We start from the raw sequence: 22,663 nt of genomic DNA, 5'->3' as shown, positions 1-22,663 counted from the left end.
ATATTAGTGGATTATTTGATTTGCACAGTGTGACCATGGGCACAGTTATTTGTTTATGATGTTCTTAAATATGGTGAGTGTAATGTCAGGCATAGAGGTGAAGATCAGGAGGCTTATCAGTCAGGGCAAATCTCTGACAGTAACCACATAATTTACACCTCAGTTTTATGTTGGGTAAGCACATTTGCTTAATTCAGCATCAAGTTTACATGTCATGCAATCCAGTTGCTGTCTCGATTCAAACCTACTAGATAAGAAAGATAAAGGGTTAGGAAATAATGTTCATTTACCTGTAACCTGGGAATTACTGGTTCAGGTGACTGGAAGGTCTGTTTCTTTGGTTAGACAGACAACAATCATTGTTGTACATGGAGAATTTTGTTAGTTTAAGAGCTCTTGCTGATATTTTTCCACCCGAATGATCAGCTAGATTCGGGTGTTTGATTTCCTGATAGCCTCAGGAGAGCCCCTGTCAACATTCAGTCTTAGCAGCAGAACACAGTAAAAAGGTATAGCATGAGCTACTCTGGCTATAACATCTGTTGTCTTTGCTCTGAATGTATTGCAGTGCTCTCTTTCTGAAGTCCAAGAAACTTTAACATGTTTTACACAAATCATGCAGATGAAACAATACTCCATGTGAGGTACACTTTGAGAGTTCGTTAGTTATGCTGTTGCTTCACATAATCCTGTACTTGAAATCAGATGTTTTTGAAGAAAATAAATCGTGTTGTATGTACTTGGGAGCAAAAAAATGCACACCTCACATGTAACAAACAAAATAACAACAGTTAATATGTATATCAAAAAAATGATTGTAATGAATGGAGTACCTGTCTTAGGGAATTGAGTAATCTGTATAGGAGTGGGCAGTAAAATTAATCAGGAAAAGTCTGATACAACAGTTTGCCAGAAACATGAAGAGCATCTTCTACAGGTCTGTGAATATCTGAATACTTTTATTTTTCTTGGACTCAGTGGAAGGGGAATTGATAAATAAAAGTACTAGATGCAAAAATGAAATCACTAATTGAAGTACACGGACTTTTTATAGCAAACAGTTTCATAATTATATTCATATCATAAGTTTAAATAGAAATATTAAAAATTTGACATCTTCAATTTTTCACCTTTTGTGTGAAGGTGGAAATAATTGATGGAAATAATTAGCATTACTGGTAGAAACAAAGTTTTCTAAGTTCTTTCAGTTGTTTTAAGAATTAATGTTTTTCCTAATCCTGCTTTTTGACATGATAATATCCCTTTAAGGGCTTTCTTTACCAGATCAATTCCTTTCCTACTAGGAGAACTAAAGCTTTTCAGCTGTCCATCCAACTTATCCTTCTGGACTAAATTTCTCATATCAAGATAACCAACAGGAATACTCCCCTCAGGAGATTTGTATCAATTAGTTATGCATCACTAATTTCTGTGGTATTGGTGGACCAGTCAGTTGCAAGAAAGCTGTTTTGTAAACTGTTATGGCTGTTGGGGGGTTTTCTTTACTTTTTTTGGTGAGGATTTTTGTTTGTTTTGAAATGTATCTTTTACATGGCAGCTATTGAAAACCTGCAGATTTATACATGTGCATGAAGAAATATGGGGTAGCTTTAGACAGCTCCTTTTGGGATGTTAATTGCCTGCAGATTTCACGTAATACTAATGAGGCCATGTTATACACAGCTAAGCAAATTTATTCTGAAAATACTTATGATGGAGAATGTCATCCAACAGATACAGGGCTCTCAAAGTGCAACAGTCATTTGTAGCTGTTGCATAAATCTCCTGTGTCTATCGGTGTATGTGTGCCTGCTACCACTGTGATGGCACTCTGTCTTAAATATATCAGTCTGAATTCCAAGCATCCTAAAGGCTGCTGGTAACTTTTCTTTTGCCCTATGGTCTTAATGATATTCAATTCAATTCACTGTAAAGGAAAGTGGGATGTAAAAATTCTGTAAATGAGACTCTGGGGTGACATAGTAGCAGTCTGGCATTAAAAAGAAGGGGGTGCAGTCTAAAGAGAAACTGTATCTAGATGACAGTCGCAATTCAGAAGCCACTGTTGCAGCCTTATATACCAATGTATATGATGAAGAGGAGATGGCTCTCTTGTTCTAACATGCACTAAGCCTTTTTTTGCAGTGTGATGCTATGCTGCCCAGCAGACCGTAGAGGATCTATACAGCATCAAAATTTTCACATCCATCACATGTAAAATTTTCTGAATTGCTTCTGATAAGTAGTTGGACATTATTTAGGTTCCTGTTGTTTAGTAGGGGACTTGGATGTTATCAATGAAGCACTTGCTTAGCCTCCACATACTGTGCTTCTGCCCTTGCCTGGAAGCCTTGTCAATGGATTTCACTACATAGGTTTGTGCATGTATTTATTTCTGGGTTGGGGGTTTTTTTTTGGGGGGGGGGTGGGGGCAGCGGTGTGCTGTATGTGAAAAGACTGACTTGGTGAGAGCTAAGCGTGTATCAATTGCATTTTATACTCTGTAGCCACAGCACTGGCACTGCTTACATCCCTGGTGTCTCTCCAGCTCCTCAACATCACTGACCAAGTTTAGGAAAGTGGAAAGAAACCATTGTGCTATATTGATAATGTGAGTGGCAAATGCAATCTAGCAGGAAAGCAGGTTATTCCCCAGCTGGAATGCAGACCAGGCTTCAGTTAATCCCTCTTTTAGCCAGAGAAAGGTGGTTTTAATATATTTATTGTGCATTTGGTTGTTTTTTCAGCACTGATATATCTGCAAATGCCGTAGCACTGTTAGTCTTTTACTATCCATTTGCCATATCAGCAGGTGTATCAGGACATGAAGCTGTTTTCAGTCGCTCAAGTCTAATCCCAAGTAGTGCCATAGGATCTTGTGAATTGCTCTAGGTTTATACAGAAGTAAATGGCAGCATAACATGTCATTTTTAAGAACCTGCTACCGGCTGTCTTAGGATTTTTTTAGACAGCTGAATTTCTTCTTACTGATGTTAAAGACAAAACTAATTTGATATGATTATTAGAGAAGGAAAATTAAAAGGACAAAATCAAACAGGAAGCTCATTAAAATGGAAACACTGAAATAACTGGGTAATTTGGCATTGATTTTGTCCTCACCCCCTCACTTACTTTATGAGCAGTTTTGTATTAAAAGTAACATGCCTGGAGGATGATGCTCCAACATCTGTTATTGCTGAAACAAAATTATTTGCTTGGTTTTTTCCTCTCCCCACATTCTTCCAACATCTGCATGTATAGATCTGTCCTGTATATTAATCGTGTCTAACACTGCTCCTTTCCAGGGAAAATGCATCAAAGGGTGTGGGATCCTCTCTTCGGTTAGGAGGGGAATGTTTTAGTGTGGGATTGTATTGCCATTCACTTTCCTTACATATTAGGTGACTGACTGTGAAACAGGATAATGTGAATGAGGACTCTGAGGGCTGCTAGCATGAAGGCCATGCATAGCTATGTTGCTCTCAAGTGTGTTTATGTGAAACGAAAGTTTACAGGCTATGGTCTGTCTGTCTTCTGAAATGTTAGTGTCACCTTTTGTGATTAAAACTATGCAAATAATTTTCCTTCTTTTCTTTTCTCAGAATGTTTGCAGGTAAATCACCGTTTTTAAAAGTATTACACATTGAAAATGCTCAATAATTGTGTTGGGATTTTGATTTTTTTACTTTATAGGTTGATCCAATAAACTGATTATAAATCTATCTTGCTGAATGTTTGCTATTTCAATCACTCTGGCTGTGATTATTCTGATAGGAAGCAATATGGTTGCATGTGCCAATTTTAAGATTCAGTTTATTTATGAATGTGACTTTATTGCTTCTCCTCAGTATTTGTACTATAAAAATACAATTGTGTAAAGGTTCATAGCAAGAAAATAGAAAAAGCTGAACAATAGATTTGAAACAATGTTTGGAAATATTTTCTGATCTCTATCATGATGTTAATTGTGTCTCCCAGTCTTCAAACTACGCTGTAGTTGGGAAAGCACATGCTTAAATCCATTCCTATCCAGGAAAATGCTTGAGCTTAATTTTAAGCATGTGCATAAGTTATATTAGTTAAATGACTCATAACCATTTGCTTAAATCCTATCCAGTGTTAGACTGACTATATTAGAATTGCAATGTAAATACTGCAGGAAACAAGATAAATATGGGTGTCTGGTCTGCTATTAACTTATTGCTGATTTTGACTTTTACAGTCATTTTTATGGTATACAGTTGAAATCAGAAAAGAATGGAAATTTCAACTAATTTTTTAATATACTGAAACATATTAAGTTACACAAAAGAATCCATATTATAGTAATCCTGCATATATACAGGAAAAGAATACCCAGTGTGCATGGCAGATGGTTTCAAAGGAAATCCTCAAGAGCTAGGATTAAAAAGCAATTTTCAGCAAGTTTAAAATGGGTCTCCATATTTGGGTCACAGATATTAAGTCTTTCATTGCAAACAAATGAGGGAGAAGTCTTGTTGGATTATTATGGAAATGTTTCTCAATAAATGCTGACCAGTGTGCACTGTGGAAGAAAGAAATGAGAATGTCAGTTGATTCCGCTTCTGATCCTGTTCTATCAGTAGTGGGAAGTAGAGTTCTGATATCAGAGGCAGTGGTATGTTGCGAGTAAATGGGATTCATTGTTTGGCTAACAAACACTGGCAAGCCTTTTAAAAATAATGTGTATATGGCTTCAATTTTTGTCTGCCCACTGAAGCAAATTTACATAAAGACAAACACAAAACCTGAAGAACAAAATATAAAGAATGATCTTGATTTTGTTGTTCTGGGTCTGCAAAGTTGGAATTTTTAAGGAAACCCAAGGTATAAAGGTACCTAAATCCCATTTTGTTTCAGATTTCCGAACTCTGTTCCTGCCCCTGCCGATTTTCATTGATTTCATTGGCCTTTGTATCAAACTTCATATTTTTATACTGCAGTAGAGATGTGTGGATAATCCTGCTCCTCTCTCCTACCCATTGCCTTTTATTTTAAACTTTCTGGTAAATAATTTTTGGTGTGTTAGAAATGACACTTATACCTGTTTACATTTAGTAAAGTATACTTAATCACTGTTTATTAAAGTGTAAAGACTTTTCATGTAGCTTTTTTATATTCCTTTTGGGTATGGCAAGCGTGCCTGATATATGATAAATAAGAAACTGAACAGCAATACTTTTGTTCAATCATAGACAGGAATGAACATGGGCTCCAAGTTTTGCTTGGAAGTATGTCTGCACTTACAAACAGAAAGCAAGCCCATGTTTTCTCAAACATGTTTTAGGGGCACACCAGAACTTGATTTTCTTAATTTTATTTTAAAAGGTTCTATTCTAAAGTAAACAGTACCATGTGAACATTGTTCCAGGCTGCAGCTGTTTATGTTGGTGGTGTTCAAACATCTAGAAATGTTATCATCAATATGATGCATAAAAGTGATTGAGTGCAGATCAGCTTTATGTTCTAAGAGCAAGAAAAGACACTGGGCTTTTAGTTGGTATATGTAGCGCAGCAAGTTGGAGATTACTGGCTTTAACTTATACCAGCTAGTAAATGTGTTCATTCACATCAGTGCTCCTTTATACACTTCTGGCAGTGTAAAGGAACCTCAAGTTTGACATGAACTAACTTTTCTTTTAAAAGACTTTTCTATTTCCAAAGTAGAAATTCAAGTTAGGCCTTAAGCAATGTTTAGCACTGAACAATGAAATATAGCAACTGATATTATTTTATTGTGTTAGCAAAGCTCAGCTGGGTATATTTTGAGTAGATTTGGAAAGCTTTCTGAGCAAAGGTGCCTGATGCTCTAAGTGAATTGTAGAAGTAATTGCTGGCTTAAATTTCAGTCTATGGAGAAGTTAATTGCATTGCTCTTTGGCTATTATATTGGTGACGTGTTAACAGCAAAGGACAATGTACTTCTGAAAGGGCATCATAAATGTCCTAGTGGGATAACTAACTGCGGGTATATCTACAAAATGTTAATTAACAATGCTAAATTATAGGTGTTTGCGGGACTGATCTAAGGTAGATACCTGCTATTCCGAAAAGAAAATTCACATGATGGATGAAAATAATGTTATCAGGCAGCTTTCAATGTTCAGTTCTCGTACCAAAACTAGAAAGCTTCAGTGGACTCAGGATTGGCTTTTAGTTCAAGTTCAATCTGTTCTTCTAGGTCCTTGTTTTACATCACCTCCTATGGGAAGTTTACCTGTGTGCATCATGATATGACAAGACCTTCATGTGATCTTACCAGTGTTTTTTATTTTAGCATAATCTGTGTTTCAGATGATTATTCCAGCAAAAGGGAAACATTTAGTCTTTTTAATTGTAACAGTTGGCTCTTAAAATACTTGAGGCATCAGGACAATGTATAAGCTTAAGGAAGAGTTTGAAGTGGAACATGGAAGTGGGTTAGTGGATGTTTGCAGAGCACTCCTCCGTAGCATGGGAACAGCACGGAAGAGAGCTTTGAGATAGTCGTTACAGTAAAAATTTTACAAGTAAATGGTGGAAGTTTAGTATTACAGGCTAATTAGAGGCAGAATTCCACATCTTGGTGTTAGAGATGAGTGAGGAGAGAATGTGCTATCAAGAACTTGGAAATGAAAGTAAAGTAACTTCTGTTTATGTAATAAAAGGGAGAAGCAGTAAGGGAATGCAAAGAGAGCCTGATGTAGATGAAACAATGAATTAGGAAAACATTTTATAGCATAGATGAACAATAATAGGACAACACTGAATCCAAAGAAAGGGGCACTGGATGCTCAAGATGCAGACTGAGAATCTGGATGGCAGTGTTAATTGTGTGAATGGATGACAAAGGCTTTGCCTCAGATGTCTTGCAAGAAAAGGATACATAGGCCTTAGCTGCAAACAAAGCATATCCTATGAACGTAACCAAAGTGTGATTTTTTTGAATGCTTAATTCTTGGAACCCATGTTCCCAATGTAACTATGTGCCTTCAGAGGGCAATTATGAGTGCCTAAATTAGGTATCAAAAATTGCATATCCCAAGCTGTTGTCAACCATCATGTGTCGCCAAGTTATGATACTATTAATACTTGGAAAAAAAAAAAATCACCCATGACAACAGTTATCTTTGATCTGCATGTTTGTAAATGTAGTTCAGAATTTTGCCTTAGATTTTTCAAAGACTTGCATCTTTCAAAGGGAGGCATAATAGATCAGTTCAGATTCTTCTGTCATTGTTACCTTCCAGGACTTCTGTTTCAAGTGGTTTCTGAAAGTTTCTGTGAAGTACCAGATGATCTGAGATAAGACCTGATCCAGATGTCTTTGGATAGTCAGAGCAATCCATTCTTTTGACTTCAACAAACTTAATCATAAGTTCTAAATAAAGGAATTGGTGTTGACTTTAGAGAACTGGTTGATTTCCTTTACTCACTGTACAATTAAGTATTCGATAAAGCAGGAGTTTCTTGTATGGAGTCAATTGTCTCATGGGTCAAAAGCAGTTTTTTGTCAGGGCAAAACACAATGGAAGGGGGAGTAAGTTCATGCAGATCCCCAAAAGATTAGACAGACAGGTAGAAAACAGAAGCCTGAATTCTCCTGTTAGGGGCCAAATGAGAGTCATCCAGAAACTACACCAAGGTGCACCTCTGAAGCAATGTGTGATGTGCTGTTAAAATGTGTTAAAAAAATACTGTAAAAGGGAAGATTCTCAGATGTTGTTTGTCTGCTAGAGCTGTGAAAATGTGCTACTTTGTGTTGTGCATTGTTTGTTTTCAGTTAAAATAATAACTCTCAGGGAAGTAATTCCTAGTTTTCTGCAGCTTTCTTGGAGATGATTTTTTGAAAGTGAAGGTCGGTACTGCAAGCAGGGTATTGTTCAAGAAATTATTCCCTTTGCTTCTTCCTGCAGAAGTATACTTGGGCATTTTGAGATGAGGTTGCACCACTATGGCAGTGGGAATAGAAAGCCAAATAACCATCCAGGCCTAATACTTCTTAAATTTTACTGAGGAGCTACCAGGCTGTCCTAATGTTGATAAATTTTTTTCCAAAGCAACATTCTGCTCTCTGACAAGTATGTAAATCTCTGAAATTATTATGTCATTGTACAGAGTTCTGAATACTAGAAACTATGGCCTTTCAAAGTAGTTAAATGCTTTCTTACCTTCAGAAACTCTTAACAGGAAACACTGAAGGTTCAGTTCCACTCAGTGCTTTGCAATTTCTCTCTACTTATATCTTTTTGTAGTGTATATTTATTAAAAAGTGTTTTCTGAGTAGATTACTGAAAGCAATAACCTATTCCTATCAAGGCCGTGAATTCATGTTTAATGTAATTAGTTAGACAAAAGTGAAAGCTTACATACTGATAAAATGTGCTATAGATGGGCTTCTCTGCACTTCTTTATTGATGGTACTTTAAGTAGTGAGTTGAGGAGAAACAGATAATGAAAATTGATTCTTCTCTGCAGGTCTCTCTTGCTTGCTGTTGGGCTTTGACAGACCTAATCTCCGAAGATAATTAAAGTTCCTTTGTGCTGAATGCTGTAAGTGATTTTTTTGTTTGTTTTATGGAAATTGTTAGGAGCCTATTTGCCTCAAGTAGGGGAAAAAAGGTGAAAATGCCAAAATTGCAAACAAATGGTAGAAATGAAGTTGGTGCAGATTTGTTAAATGACTGTACATTTTTGCTGGAGATATTTCTAAACAACATTTTGTATTCAGGAACACCCCTGTCTCCATTCCAGCCGTGCTGATAAATGCAGTAGCAGAACCCTAATTGCAAATTGCCAGTAAAGATACCAAAGGAAACAATATTTTCATACTTCTGTCAGGACTACAATTAGATCAGTAATCTCAGGATGGTGGAGGGAGTCTGCTGTTGCTGTGTGTTTTGTATTTGGTTGAGAATAAACACCTGAAGTATCAGTATAGTATCTTTACTAGAATATCATGTAGAGAAGTCAGAGGGGTGATAAAACTTGTGAATGAAAAATTTTCCCATTGGTAATGACACAGGGTGGTGGCCCTGGCTGTTATTTAGCATAACAGTTGTTTGAATTTCAGGTGCCATGATAACATAGGAGAAGACTTAAAATACGTCTTTACTGTTTAATAGACTTCTCACAGGAAGAGACTTGCATGCTTTAAACCCTGTAAATATAGAAGTGTGGCTTCTGGAGCATCTGGGATATAATACCCCCCATAGTACATGGAATCCAGCAATTGTATCTGGTAGGCTACTGCAGGGAGGCAGAATGTGGGTAGGAGGCTGGAAACACAATGCCATGGTTTTGACCTTGTTTCAGCATCCCTTTAGTATCCTTAGGACACAGCTCTCTGCTGATTCTATAATTAATAGTTATGCGTGTTGCTAATGACACATTCTTATTTCTACAAGAGTCTCTTTAAAACAGTTGATATTCTTGCACCAGTAAAAACATGCAAAGAGCTCTTCATACCCCCATTTTTTCCCCAAAGCTGTGGGAACAATTTTCTGGCTTGTAGAACAAAGAAATTAGAACAAATTACATAGCCAACATCTGCACCTGGCTCACTTAAGTGAATATTTGGCATAGATGCTAAATTATCTTCTGCCAAGAGAGCCTTGCCGATACAGTTGTTCAGGGATGAAGATGTGATAATGTCTCTTCCTTTTTGGTTCACTAAAGCTATTTTCTTGATTTGTCAAAGTCAATTTTGTTGGAAAGGAAACTATCTTTTTACTTTTAAATATCAGAGGTTAATTAATGGTTAATCAAACTTTTTCTAACCAACCATGTTAAGATTATGATAGTGTATCACTTTAGTTCCAATGGCAGACACATCACATATGGGTTGCCATTTTGATGGCTTTGAATGGTAATCTGACCCATAAACACTGAAGCATAATATGCAAACTGATTTTTTTCTGGCCTGCCCTATTATTGATGCCATCTGTGTTAGGATGGAAGTGAGCCTGCTCAAAATGTGGTCTGCCAGTTTTAAGCAGAGTGGTAGTGCCAATCACAGACGGATTTAAAAGAATAGCCTCATGTGAACAAGAAGAGAAGGAAGATTCTCCTGAGAGCAGGAAGTTTCACTTGAAAGCATATTATGTCTGTTAAATCCTGTGACCTATGGAACATCCATCAGACCTTTCCGTGAATTCTTCACATGGATTAAGTAAACTAAACTTACTTTCTAAAAATCAAGAAAAAACCCTCAACTTCCAAATGTTGCTCTCCCTCCCACCACTGCCTTCTATTGTTGTCATCCATAATGGAATACAGTGCAGGAAGCTGACAGTATCTGATCCTGTCAAGTATTTGCAGTGTATCCATTCAGCAAAACCAATCACAGTAAATGATTTTGTAAGTTTTGTAGATATGTGTCTTTAATCTGCTGTATATGCTGTTGAATTCATAGCATTCAGAGCCCTGGGCTGCCATTTCTGAATTCCTGTCTTTGACAGTTAACAAAAATCTATGTTGTAGGTGAAGGTGAGTACCTATCTGCTGCTGATGCATCTCAGCTCAAAAAAATTAAGATATTTAAGCACCTAATTTTCACTGTAGTCAATGAGATCTCAGTTCTCTCATATTCAGTTTGAGTGAGCCTGTACTCTGAAGTTAGAGATTCAGTGACCTTGTCTTATGTGTAACCACAAGTGTCTTGGTACCATTTATAATCCAGAGAAACACATTAAATGATTTCACTGGTTAGGAATATGGTCTACAGAAATCTGTTTTTTAATCTCTTTAAATCGATTACATTGTTTGAACGACCATTTGCTTTTGCAGTAAGGAAGCATGTAAAAGAAGGCACTCATCGATGAATGTCATGTTCGTGACACACTTGGACATCCCTCTCAAGTCCTCTTTAAGCCTTTTATTTCCAGGCTAAATAAACACCAATTTTAGCAATGTCTCATCTACTCCCTTTAATTACTGCTGTTGAGAGAAAGTTTCTGCCGATGCAAATGTGCTATTTTGTCATGTCACATCAAATTGCATCAGCCTTATATTTAGGAACAAAAAGAGGGGGAGGCTGAGACAGGATGTGGCTACAAATGGAACCAAAGGGTTTTCTTAAATATAGGCTGAAAATAGACAATTGAGGCAGTGATGCTTTTTCAAGCAAAAATCCATGAAAGGAAAAATCAAGTCTGTGACGACAGAAATGAAAAGCAGGGCTGGGGGTGTGAGAAGAGGGAGTTCTAGGTGGAGGCGTGGGGTGGTGTCAGGGAAAAGCTGATGAACTACTCATTTACGCAAACACCCTTTGCATTGTCAGATTGGTGTGAAGTGATTTTAGAATATGTTAGACCACATACATCTCCTCTTGTTCCTTCTGTGCTGGCTAAAAAAGTTACTAGCCATGCTTCCCTCCAGCTTGTTGCAGGGTATGCCACCTGCCCTTTCCTTTGTGATTATCTCCCCTTCAGGTCTCAAAGCTGAACTCGTTGATTGCTTTCCAACTTGACTTATTTTGACTGAAAAAAAATTTAATGACTAGTCTTTACTAACTTGGATGTCTCAGCTTAATCCAGTCACTTGCAGGAATTGCCCTAAATACCACACAGCTTTATTCTCATTTACTTATCTGTTACTATATGCTGCCTTGATGTAGGGATTGTTCGTTAGATTTTTTTTTCTTCTCAAAACATTCTCAAATTCCCAAGCCTAAAATCAATATGCTGCAAAATGGCTCAGCTTTATCCAATTCTTTGTGCCTGTTTACATGATGGTTGAATTTGCTAATGTTGGAAGTATTTCTTCTGGCTCCCGGGTCAACCTGAAGAATTCTAACTGTTTTCTGTGTAGGATCCATAAACAGAAATCAAGTGGTTTGTTCTCTATTATTTTTGCATGCATTTTGTAGGGTTGTACCTTACTAGATGAGATTTTGGGTTCCCTTTTTTCTAGTGGGGTAACCAAACAAATAGTAGTAAAGTTAAAGGAAGACTGTACGTAATTAAGCAGGAAGAAGTTGAAGGGAAAAAACCTGGGAGGAGGCATATAAAATTTGTGAATCACATCTAGCAAAGTTTACTTAAACCACAGTGGAAATATATGAAAAAATAATGATTTTTCAGGTGCTTTGTATAGTGTATTAAGTTCTAGTAGCCTAGTAGGCCTTCAGAGTGCTAATATAACATACTTATACTCAAAATATCTTTAAATATGAATTAAACCTTAAAAGGCTCTTGCATTGCAGGAGTGGTGTTGTCCATCTGTAACAGACAGTTGCCTTGAACAACGCAGTTACTCCTAGGTAACTTTGGAGAAACTCGCTACAATCATAAAACTCAAGCCCAGTCGTTCAGATTGCCAGCAAACATATGTTTTTGTGGTTCAATAGAAATGTGCTGATTTACAACAGCCAAGAACTTGGACTAGTGACTTCAATGTTGCCTTCAGTGGCATTTGCCTGGAGAAACTGTGGTAGAAAAATGAAGTCCTTCAAATTGAGTTCCAATACAGATACAATATCAGTATTCAAGATTCTTATGTTGGACATAAATTCATTTATGGCAACATACACTATTTCAGTTTATTTCTTTTAACTATTACTTCCAGCAATAACTCTCAGCTCACTAAACTAAAACTAAATAGATTGTGGTAAATAGGCATAGAGAAAATTTACAGTAGCAGCTGCTGTCCAAATAAATGTAGGAGACTTCAAACAATCCATCACGCTAAATTTACTTTACAATGTAGTCTCTCTTCACAAATAATATTTAAAAAAATTGTTCTTCAGGAAAGTCAGTTTGGTTCTTCAGAAAATGTTAGCAGCTTCTCCATGGAAGACACTTTTTGCCCTTTCAGAACTGGGCAGAAAATGATCTATTGAAATCAAATGCATAAATTATGCATGTAATACAACTTGCTTTGAAATGATGAGTCTGATCAGAGCCTGATGGCAATTAAACTGAGTTCTGAAAGATCAGCTGTGTTTGAGAATCATCAGAACTTGATGTGGATGTGATCTGTAGGTGTGCTAGCAGCACCTACTTATCAAATTAGAAAAATACTATTAATTTCTTACAGCTAAGCACTTGGATTCTCTCTTCAGAAGTAATTGGTGATGTTAGAGGTAATATTTTTTTATTCTTGTCAGAAAGGATAATAAAAATGCAGTAGAAGCTTAGAAGCTTGTGTATTTACAGCATTATGACAACTGTAAGTCAAGTAGTATTTCAGACTGAAGCTAGACAGGCAAAGGCACCCAACTCTTCATGGTTACATATTACCAGTCCTCCAGGACTGTAAAATATTAAATATAGTGATGCTGTAATCTAAACTCTTAATTTTTAAATTCTTTACAGCAGAAAAATAACAAGCCATGGTGCTAAATCCATATACACAATGAAGCTTGATGGAAACAAGGCAATGAAAGATTTACCTCAGGCTTTACACACAAAACTGCAGTGTGTGGTAGTCTGTGCACTCAAGGTGCACAGGTCCACAAATGGGAAGAGAGGCATACTACTGACAGCTTCTAGCCTGAGCAGTAAGAGGCTTGTGTCTTTGACTTGGCTGCAATATTTGGTATTCTGTCTTTTTTGATTTTTGTTTGGTAAATGCATCCCTTGTCTGTGGCATCTGACTAGACTGTAAATGGAAGTGTAACAGAGTCTAGGTGTGCTTCCTCCAGGAGTGGAGGGAGGAGGTGAGGGAGTCCTGTAGAGATTCTGGTGATACTTAAAGCATTAATTTGCATAGAATTTCTTATTTTTCATTTTCAGTTTAACCCACTTCCCAATACTTAAGGCAATCATATCTGATTTTTTTCCTCTGACATTTTTTAGTACATGAGAATTAAAAAATGCCTTGGTAAAGTATGTGTATTTTCATAGCAAAGAATGCATTTCTATTATACTTTTTCAAAGCAAATCACAGAAATATTCAATGGGGAAGAAAAAAGATAGATGTTTGTTTTTATAGTTGGGGTTTGTTTGTTTTGAACTGAATAAGTCTGAAAATACTAGATAAAAACTGCAGATCAAATGAAAAGACTCCATAAGCATTCTCCAGATCATCAAAAAACCACCCAACTGACAACACTACAACAAGAAAATCTTCTTAATTAATGTCTTCAGTTAAAGCAAAAGCATTGTGGATGTGTTAAATATATTATTAAATCTGTATTGTTTAGATAATAGGATGGGGAAGACACTTGTGCTGAGTGCTGTGTCAAATTCGTCACGGCATGTTTTAATTCTAGTTCACTTGCTGGATTTCACAGCTATTTGTCTGGGTATTGGGGTAATTTGGAGGGTTGAGTGAAGCCAGATGACTGTAATGAACTCATTTTGTGTCTTTGACTCATTCTGGCAAAAAAAGATGCTATTTATGGGGTATTTTGTATTGTTAAGACTTCTGTTCCTCCTGTCTCTCAAACTTTCTCTGGGCCGCTGTCTTTGCGCCATCACTGATAATTACGTCAAATTAATTCAGCATAATTGAGTTAATTATTAGCACTGGAGGTTAACAACATGACTTCAATTGAACCAAAGCTTTTATCCCCCTTTTCCTGAGGTTCACAAAATGTAAACAAATCTGAATCATGGATGAAATCTAAGGCAGCTCCATTTCCATCAAGTGCTTTTGCCAGTCAGAAGAACTATCTTGCCGCAGTCGTTCACTCAGGCGGGTGTTGATAAATGTGCTGTCTGCTGCAAAGGGAAAAGAATGCGGTGGCATTCTGTATCAACATCGAAGTACTTTAGAAGAAATATTTTAATCACCCCAGAGCCATTTAGTCAAAACTAGAAGGATAGAATGATCATTAATAAAAATTCAGATATATAGAGGATATTGAACCTGGTTTAGCTGACATACATCAAAAAGAATTGATATAGGTTCCAAAGATTCACAGAGTAGCTTTTTTTGAATTATGGATGCTATTGTGAATCCCTCTGTAAGAGACAATCATTAGCACGATTCCTTGTATAAGCTGGTAGTTTTAGAATCAGAAGATATGGTTTCTATTCCTAGCTGTGCTATTGACTCATTGTGTGACTTTGCACAAGCGCTTAATTTTCTGGACCACAGTTTCTTTTCTCAGATATTTTCCCTCTTGGAGATCCAAGAGGCTAGGGTTGTCTCTGCTTGTGTATCCATGGTCTAGGCATAGTGTGATGGGATATCTGAATCACTGGTGTCTCGATGTATTGCAGTGGATCTCTGCGCTGGGATGCTAAGAACTCTGCCTTTGCCAAGGGTAGAAGCAAGCTTTAGTGCCAAGGGCTAAAATTGAGATCCAACTCCTGCTTTCTGCAAAGTGCAGCGTGTTTGTTTTAATCTATTAAAGCAAGAGCTCTGAGCTGGACACTCAGATGAAGAGTTTTGGCTTGAACTTAACTCTATAGACAATCAAACAAACTTTTTTCCCCTAACTTCATCTCAGCCAGAGCTATAAATTAGTTACTCAATATAATTGGTGTATTGTGTGTAATCAATTAAAAGCAAGCTCTGTACCTCTGAAAACAAATGCCCTGCAGAGTTCTATAGAGTGTTTTTCTTGTATATCATTCTGGCCTGATGACAAAAATATCCAAAAGATGGGGGGGAAGTGAAAATTTGAAGAAATCATGTCCCAGTTGTAAGATTTTTTTTATCTGGCCAACGTGATATCCAGGATCTATTTTTGGTTCTGCTATTGATGTGCTATGTGGAAGATGAAGAATATTATTTAATTTATTTCTTTGTGTCTTTTTGGAGAAAGTAGGGCTAAAGATACTTGGTTTGCTTTTATACTTGATTTGAGTTCTGTATATGGTAAGGATTATTTAACAATGGATGAATTGTCTGGGACAGACTGCAGAAGATGGATAAAACTGTTTTGCTTGAAAACTGCTTACAAGATTCTCAGACAAAGTGAAAGTGAGTCTGCTGCTGACATTCTGATCCTAGGTTCAGATGGTATCAGGTTGGAAAGAAATAAGATTACCTTTTGTTTTGAAAAGGTGCGATACAATATTGCTAATGTAATGTATAACAGTGTTACTAATCATGAGATGGTTGTCTGCTCTAAGCAACAGACAACACTGGCTTTAAACTGTAGATACTGCTACAGTTCTCAAATTTGTAAGAATTTTTTCAAAAAATATTTTTTTCATCTTACTACTTTAACTGATGTTAACTTAAATCTAGATGATGGGGGAGGAGGAGGAAAGTTTTTATTACTAACACGGAAATTCTCAACATATGCTTTCTATTCTCATCTAAATCATGTCCATGACTTTGCCATGAAAATAGATGACAAACAGCCTTCTTCCGCACAGGGTGTGCTGGGGTACGCAGATGCCCTTTTAGCACCGCAGGGAGAATTATCTTCCCGGGAGGTCAGATCCTGTACTATAAACGACTGCAGATTTGCTAAAGTCAATGGAGCTGTGCTAGCCTGTTGATATTGTTAGAAGTCTGATCTATCGGCAGACTTTCGAAAACTATCTAGAATTTACAAAACTGTCCTCTTCCAGCATACAGCTTCTGTTTTCCTTTTGGAAGCCTATATTAAATCCAAATAGGAGAGAAACAACAAGGACTGAGCTAATGTAGGCAACAACACATTTAGTCCTGTGCTCAAGCAATGTGTAGGCCTGCAATTTAAATACATTACACTAGGCAACATCTGCCATCACTGTCAGCTGTAGTTTTAATTACTTCCCTCTTTTAATTGGGTCAAATCATGAAGCACTGGAATCAATAGTTAAGTAGCTGTTTCTGGAGCCAGGTACTGATTTCCTGGATAATGTGGAGTTCCTTCAACATTTTTCTTTCCATCTCAAAAGAATATCTTAACTTTCTAAAAAAATAACAGTATCTTATGTAGAAGAGAATGGTCCCTGAAGGAGTCAGGGGGACATATAGCTCTTTCACCATCCAAAGCATGGAGAATGTGCAAGTCTCATACAGCAGCTGGCTTTGTGAGGAGCTCTCTCTTGTGGCATCCCGTTGCAGCCAGCAGAGGTTTTCCAGGGATAGGAGTCCTTTCTCAAAAACCAGTTGCTGGTCTGGGAACTCTTTCTTTGCAATAAGCTTGTTGCTAGCCAGACTTTTCCTTTGTTTTTCTTATGAAACAGATTCTCTTTGAGCTAGGCTAGGCCATAGAGAGTGACAGTAAAGTTTTTGGGAAAACTTCAGGTATGGCTTTAAGACCTTAGAAATGTTCCTAACATATGGTGGGCATCTGCCCTCATGATTAGCTGTTGGTATGGTAACAATCCCTGATTAGTGAACTGTACAAGTTAAAATCCCCCTTAAGAGGCTAAAGACTCCTAGATTTAAATGTTCTGTAATACTGCTGCTTGAAAACATTTCTCCCATGAACAGGCATGTATTTTGCTCAAGGTGTGGTGGGCCAAACTCATCCATGGTATAATTCTACCACAGACAGGGTTTATGACAGGGAAGGTTTTGGCTCAGATTATTACTTGGATTGAGAGCAAGGGATTGGAAGATGCTAAATTTCAGCAGGTGTGGATTTGAAATAATGAGACAGCAAGTTGTTCTTGGTGCTGCTGTAAAGGATAATGTAAATTGGAAAGGACGATTACAGGGCGAACTGTAGATACCAGGGCATTGTACAAGTACCATCGTCATTAGTCTAGGGATTATGTGTGTATGGTTAGGACTGGAAAGGATGTGCTGTGGTAGATAAGTAAAATTAGATGTCATACTGGAAAGCCCTGTTATACTGCAGGTTTTATTCCCTTGAGGGCTGGATATGATGTTTGCACTAAAGGAATGTTAAGAGGTATATGTTAGGCATTCTTGGTTTAAAAAACAACAACAGTTTTTTATTAATCTTTAGTCAATAGTGTGGGTCACAGTGAGTTCTTTTGCTTTTTTTTTAAAGTTCTGACTCTTTACCTTCCTGTGACTTTGTCCTTCTATTGAACTTTTGTACTTTTACTTTCCTAAGTAGAGCCCTTTCTGCACTAAGTGATAGCTGCTTGTTTGAATTATGTGCTTTTACCTTCTTGCCTTTTTTTAAAAAAAGATAAAGTTGGATTGCATGAGCAAAATGAGCTTATCTTAAAGCATAAAGGTAAAATAAACTTCAACCAATTTCAGCTCTTCCTGAATCGAGTTAGGAACCATGACAAAACCTTATGTTAGACTTACTATTCTTCCCATGCTTATATAACCCATAGTTCACAGAATTAATGTTTTCATTAATCAAAGACGGCATGTTTGCACCCTCCAAAAGAACTTTCATACCTTATGCTGCCAACTGGGTATCCGTCCTTTAACAAAATTTGTTGTAGCTTGTATTGTGCCCAATTGGAATTTTTTCAAAAACTTGAAGATTCAGAAAGTATTGGAAGGTGATATAAGCCCAGCCAGAAAGTTGTGATACTAACTATCATAAAGTAGTAGGGAGAACCACAATTGCTACACTGGAACTAAGCACTGGAACATTTCAAAATACAATATTTACAAGAAAGGAAGGAATGAACAGGCAGTGTTGTTTTAAAGCCGATGGCACCAAGATATAATTCAATTCATATTCAGGCATGATCTCAAAAGTAAATACTTACAGATTAGGCCACCGAGAACAAAACTCATGTTGACAGCAGTTGAACTGAGCAGTTTACAGCTGGAAAGATAAAGTTCTTTTGAGACTGTGCCTTTCAGAATTTTCTTTCAGCCAGGAGAAGTCATTGTCAGGAGAAAAGAGTAAGTAGAGAAGTTTGAATTGCACCTAAACCTGGGAGGTTCCTATCCTCCCATTGCTGCTGGAATTTGACGTTTAGTGAGCATGCTCCAAAGAACATTACTCTAATTAGTCTGAGCATACTTATTAATTATCCAGAACAGGGTAATCTGGCTTCAGTGTGGGCAGTATGTTTCCTCACTGGTGTTAGATTGCAAAAGTCTCAATGTTTTACTTGCTGTGTTTGATGTATTGCATGTCTCTGCTTCGTGATACCAAACAAGAGTGTAAGGTAAAACTTTTGCCCTGTGGCTTTGGTTAATTTATATAAGTAGTCTTCATGACAAGAATTTGATGTTTCTTTATGCCCAAACCCTAGAGCTTTTGTGCCTTTTTATAATCCTGTTGATTTACATCTATATTCAGTTTTCCCTTACCATACAGATCTTTTAAGCTTTTACTCAGACCCTAAGAAAAAGACATTATAGATCTGATTTCCAGTTGCCTTAAAGTTGCTTTACACCATACCAGCAGTAAAGAGATCATAAAGTGAGTGCAAATACAAAATATAATCTACATTTGATCGGTAAGAAAACTGTGCTTCTCAGAACCTGAAAACAGGAATCTCGTGCTGAGCTGAGCATGCTAGGCTACCAGGTGTGCTCAGGTCTTTGTTCAGCACCTTCCTATGTTTTCAGGGTTTGAGACCAGAAGGAAACTAGATTATACAGTTTGATTCTGTGTAATGTGGTATTAAAACTTGACCCAGGAAACTCTGCATTAAGTTAGACAACTCGTGTTGACTAGCACACCTGTGCCTTACAGGTCCTAGGCTGCATGCTGATTGCCAGGACAGTTCAACTGTGTGCAGCTCTTTCCTTTTTGTCTTTTACAATGGACTTTCGGTAGCAGGTTGAGGGCCGGATGAATTGCTATGATGGTAGCAGCCCATATCTCTTTTTTTTTTTTTTTAAAACTGTGGATGTACAAAATAAAATGGAGCTCTAGTCCACTTTCAGAGGTAAAGTTACTTCTTTCCTTTTATTCATAGTTTCCTTGTTTATACGTTTAGGGATCACTCTATCAATCTTTGTTTTGCACAGCAGCTCACTGGGAGCTGATGTTCAGTTGCTTGTTCAGTATGATTATCTAGTTTTTTCAGAACTATTCCTTCTAGGTTATGATTCCCTATTGTGTAGGTATAACCTGCACTCTGAGTTGTTTGTATAATGTTCAGGTGTATTAAAGCACAACTTTGGACCCAGCTTATCCAGAAATTTACCACATTCTCTGATTGCCCTGTTGTCATTATGTACAGCTCTAGCAATCTTTGTCATCCCCAAGTTTTACCGATTATAATTTTATATTTATAATATGTTATTATATTATATTTATAATATAATATATATTATATATAATACAATATATATAGTATTATATTTATAATATAAGTGTTGAAGAGCATTAGGCCTAATACTGATGCTATAGAACTGCATGAAGGATGTCCAACCAATGGTGATTCCTTGTCAACAAATAGATCTTTGAGATCTGTTGTTTAGCCAATTCTTAATACCCTGTGTGCTCTACTAATATTGTGTAAAGCTAACTTTACACTGCGGGGCTGTACCCCCAAAATGTACTGCTGTTGCCCTGTCATTTGACACTGCTTCTCTGCCTCATGCATCAAGCAAAGCATAAAGCAGAGAAGAACAGAAATAGAAGTGAACAGAACAAGACTGGCTATCATCATTCATGCAATAGGACTTTACAGATCACATTTAGAAAGGACAAAATCCACAACAATGACAGGTCACAGCTCGTCAGAAGTAATCACATCAAAGCAGCAGATCTTAATAAAAGCCCAGCATGCTGGAGAGATGTGTTTATTAGAAAGTGGCTAGAGCATTGTACATGCTCACCCATACACGAGAAGGGATATATCTACAGTGCAGGCCATTGCCCAGGGCTGCAAAATGTTCAGTAGCTCTATGAGTGAATGTGACTTGGTAGGGATGGACTTTTGCTGGTTTGCCTAGGGCAGCAGAACCCATAGAGCTGGCCTTGGACACAGTGCACTAGTCACTCTCCTGTGACCTACTAGGGAATAAAGAAAATACATTACAGTGTAATAACCAGAGACAGCAGTTAGTTTGCTCAAACTGGTAAGGTCTGCCACTCTGCTGCAATAAGTTGTAAGTGCATTTAAGAAGTTAGAGCCCAGAGTCATAGGCTGTTCCTATATTTACCAGCTGGGAACCTGTCCTCCCTTCAAGGGATTCGTACACTAATGTAGCCAAAAAGAGCAAGAGTCCTTCTGAGTAGCAGCAGTCCACTTGGGTGTCTTCCTGGACTGATGTCAAAACATGAATCAAGATGTTTTGTGGTTAAAGAGGTTTCAAGAGGCTTCCAATTTCATTCTTACTTTGGCAGTTTGGTTATTACTTTCCTGTGCAGAAAGTTTTACCATCTCACTTTGCACAAATACCACTTTTGGAATCTGCATTCATACTAATAAAAGCAGGTCCAGTGAAGGCATAATGAGTCAGGTTACAGAACTTGGCTATGAATTTCTAATAGTAAGTTCACTAGTGATTTTTTCTTGTAGAGTCTGCTATTGGACACTTCAGGGAGGACAAATAATTTTGGCACCTTAGATAAGATAACTGTGTAAGATGTTCCAAGTTCAACACCGAATTCCCAAGATACCTAAAATCATACATAGGTTTGAAAAAAGTCTTTCTCTGCTGTTTTATGAGTACTTATACTGCTGGGAATATTCTGAAACATCTTCCTAATTAAAACTAAACTAATGCTACTCAATAGATGCTTTGCATTTGGTTTTTTTGATTAATTTTTTTACAGGGTTTCTTTACTTAATCCTAATTTGCAAAATTCACTCTGTACTTCTCAGCTATTTTTATGATTGAGTCCAAACACAGCCTACTAACACCCAGGGAGATGGTATGGGTTTTGTTGTTTGGGGTTTTTTTTGAGGAGTTTTTCTTGAACATGTGATGTGATCAACTTGCGTAACAGACAATCTGGAGCAAGAGCCTGGAGCCAGCTGCAAACACTGGTACCAGCTTTTGGATCCCACAGGTACCTTCAGTAACAGAGTGAACAGTAAAAAAAATAGTATCAGACAGTTCTCTCTCTCCATTTCTAGTTTCTTTTCCCTCCAACTTTTGTGTGCTTGGCTTTGTGTGGGATGGCAATGGTCAATGGCAATGCATTCCCCAGCAGAGAACCCAACTGTAAAGATAAGTTTATCACGAAAGATGGTTAGTGGTCACAATGTTGAGGCAGTCTGTGGGAACCCAGCTCCATTCTGCTGAATACTACTTTGTGGTTGGTATTCAACACCTTAGTATCTTTGCCCTGTGGAAGTGAGTATGTGTCTCACCTGACTACAGTGAGCTGGCGAGGCAATGTTCCAGGCTAGCTTTATATCAGTTAAGTGGCCAGATTAAGTGAGTCAAATCCAGGCCTGTCTTGGTTCCCCATTGTTAAAAATGGACATAATACTACTTTACTAGTATACTGTAAAATCAATACTTTGAGGTTTGACTAGCATAGGGAATCATAAATTCCTGAGTTAGACTTCTAAAGATGTAATGCCTTGGAGTAATAAGAAAACACATCTCCAGCCTGTATACTGGGGGGAAGAGAGGGAAGGGGGAGCCAACCTGTAAACAGCAACAGCTCAGGTAACTCCTTCAGTCCTTTAATTAACACTTCCAGTCTCTGAAGCCCAGCTTTGGTGGCTGTTTAACTCTAGTCCGGAGGGACTGAGATTCTGGCTGTTGAACCATAGGGATTTGCTTGAAAAACAGTCACAATAGCAGAAGAAAAAACCATCTGAGAGCAGTGACATAGTGTCATATCAGTATCATCATGGGTTCAGCTATACACTGAGTCAATTGACAAGCTTGCTAATGCAGAGTGCAAGATTAATTGGCTTTGGTCAGCCTTTGCTTCACTATCTGAATATCATTATCAGGAATGTAA

The 22,663-nt window shown here is 37.4% G+C and overlaps 1 protein-coding gene across 7 annotated transcripts in view; it reads left to right on the top strand.

Annotated features, from left to right (window-relative positions):
- Positions 1-22,663, top strand: part of LYRM9 (LYR motif containing 9) — a 42,297-nt gene that overhangs the window by 9,037 nt on the left and 10,597 nt on the right. For all 7 annotated transcript variants that reach the window (XM_076354850.1, XM_076354853.1, XM_076354852.1 and 4 more), the window contains exon 2: positions 8,479-8,553. The gene's annotated coding sequence lies outside the window, so the exon portion shown is untranslated. The remainder of the gene's footprint in view (positions 1-8,478; positions 8,554-22,663) is intronic.

This window comes from Aptenodytes patagonicus, chromosome 17, assembly GCF_965638725.1.
Source record: "Aptenodytes patagonicus chromosome 17, bAptPat1.pri.cur, whole genome shotgun sequence".
Classification (NCBI taxonomy): domain Eukaryota; kingdom Metazoa; phylum Chordata; class Aves; order Sphenisciformes; family Spheniscidae; genus Aptenodytes; species Aptenodytes patagonicus.
This window is presented reverse-complemented; position numbering and strand designations above follow the sequence as displayed.